The sequence below is a fragment of the Belonocnema kinseyi genome, chromosome 8 (genome assembly GCF_010883055.1).
Source record: "Belonocnema kinseyi isolate 2016_QV_RU_SX_M_011 chromosome 8, B_treatae_v1, whole genome shotgun sequence".
In the NCBI taxonomy this organism is placed as follows: domain Eukaryota; kingdom Metazoa; phylum Arthropoda; class Insecta; order Hymenoptera; family Cynipidae; genus Belonocnema; species Belonocnema kinseyi.
Genome location: NC_046664.1, coordinates 15,960,078 through 15,962,330, shown reverse-complemented (window position 1 = coordinate 15,962,330; position 2,253 = coordinate 15,960,078). Strand labels below are relative to the sequence as shown.

General features: G+C 24.1%; 1 protein-coding gene across 1 annotated transcript in view; it reads left to right on the top strand.

Moving 5' to 3' along the window:
• The window catches only part of LOC117178391 (uncharacterized protein PFB0765w-like), a 20,324-nt gene that overhangs the window by 7,685 nt on the left and 10,386 nt on the right, over positions 1-2,253 (top strand). The window lies entirely within an intron of this gene.

Here is a 2,253-nt window from a genome sequence, read left to right as displayed (position 1 = left end):
AGAATGTCTATCCGATTACTTTTTTCTATATTGCCTTGCAAATTTAGAAGAACTTTTAATTACTTAAACAATTTTAATTAAAAAATTAAGAGTTTGGCCTTTTTCCTACAAGTCAATGTGTTTAGGGAGTCAACTAGCAATGTCCATTCGATGAGTCTTTTCTAAGTCACTTTGTAAATTTACAAGAACTATTAATTATTAGAACAATTTTAATTACAATATTAATAGTTTGTCCTTTTTCCTACAAGTCAATTTGTTTACGGAAATTCAAAGTTTGGCCTTTATTTTACGAATCAATTTATTTTCGAACTAAACTAATAATGTCTATATGATGACTTTTTTCTATGTTGCTTTGTAAATTCACAAGATTAATTATTTACACAATTTTAAATTAAAAATTAAGAGTTTGCCCTTTTTTATACAAGTCAATTTGTTTACGGAGTCAACTAAGAATGTCTATCCGGTGACTCTTTTCTATATTGCTTTGTCGATTCACAAAAACTATTAATTATTTAAACAATTTTGATTTAAAAATTAAAAGTTTGGCCTTTATCCTACGAATCAATTTGTTTTCGAAGTCAACTAAGAATGTCTATCCGATTACTTTTTTCTATATTGCTTTGCAAATTTATAAGAACTTTCAATTATTTGAACAATTTTAATTTAAAAATTAAGAGTTTGCCCTTTTTTTACAAGTCAATTTGTTTACGGAGTCGACTAAGATTGTCTATCCGATGACTCTTTTCTATATTGCTTTGTAAATTTACAAAAATTATTAATTATTTGAATGATTTTAATTACAAAATTAAGAGTTTGTCCTTTTTTGTAAAAGTAAATTTATTTACAGAGTTAACTAAAAATGTCTATTTTTTATTCTTTTGCTTTTTTTTATTCTTTTGTTTTTGCTGAGCAATTTTACAAACACTATGAATTACTTAAACAATTTTACTTGAAAAATTTAAAGTTTGGCATTTATCCTGCGACTTAATTTGTTTTCGAAATCAACTAGGAATGTCCATTCGATGACTCTTTTCTATGTTGCTTTGTAAATTTACGAGAACTATTAATTATTGAAAGAATTTCAATTGAAAAATTAAGAGTTTGCTTTTCTATTTACGAGTAGGCTTCACTTTTTATCATAATTAACAAAAAATATCTTTTCGGTGATTTTTTTTCTCTGATGCTTTGAAAATCTACAACTATTAATTATTTAAAAAATGTTTATCAACATATTTATAGCTTGGCTATTTTTCAAGGAAGAGGCATAATTTGTTTACAGAATGAACTAAGAATGTCTTTAGATGATTCTTTTCCACGTTACTTTGTAAATTTATAATAATTATTAATCATTCAAACAATTTTCATAAACATATTGAGAGTTGGGTATTATTCAAATTTGTTTACGCAGTTAACTAAGATTGTCTTTGTGGTGACTCTTTTCTAAGTTATTTGTTAAATTTACCAGAATTATTCATTGTTAATTATTGAAAGAAGTATCATAAAATGTTAAGAATTTGGCTATTTTATAATAAATAGGGTCATTTTTTTACTAAAGTTTAGTTACAATGCAGCTACATACGAGTTTGCTCGAAGTACTCGCATTTGTCTAAACATTTGGTCAGATGAGAGGAAAACTGCAGAAAACCACCTCCTGAGTTTAGTCGGATTTTCAAAATTCGAGTACAAAACCCGGTCTTTCGTCGTATATGGTACCCATGCGAAGTAATTAAAAATGACACTTTTTTCTATTGAAAATTAATTTTTTTAACTGAAAATTTAACTATTCCATTCTTTGTTGAAAATTCATGAAATTTGATAAACATTGGTCATTTTGGGTTAAAAAATTTATTTTCTTTGTTGAATCTTAAAGTATTTTGTTGAAAATTTATTATTTAATTGAAAATACATTCATTTCATTGAAAATTTAACTACTTTAATTGATTTATTATTATTTATTAATTATTTATTATTATTATTTTTAGATTGATCTAGAATTCTTGTGTTATTTATTTATTAATTGAACATTAAATTTTTTGTTTAAAGTTCATTAGAAATTAATTACTCGGGTTGAACATTATACTATTTTCAACAATTTTGTTTAAAATTGAAAATTTAACTTTTTTTAGTATTTTTTTTGTTGAAAACTTAACAATTTTATTAAAAAATAAATTTCCTTGGTTGAATCTCAGAGTATTTTGTTGGAAATTTGTTTTTTAATTGCAAATAAATTCATCTCACTGAAAATTTAACTAC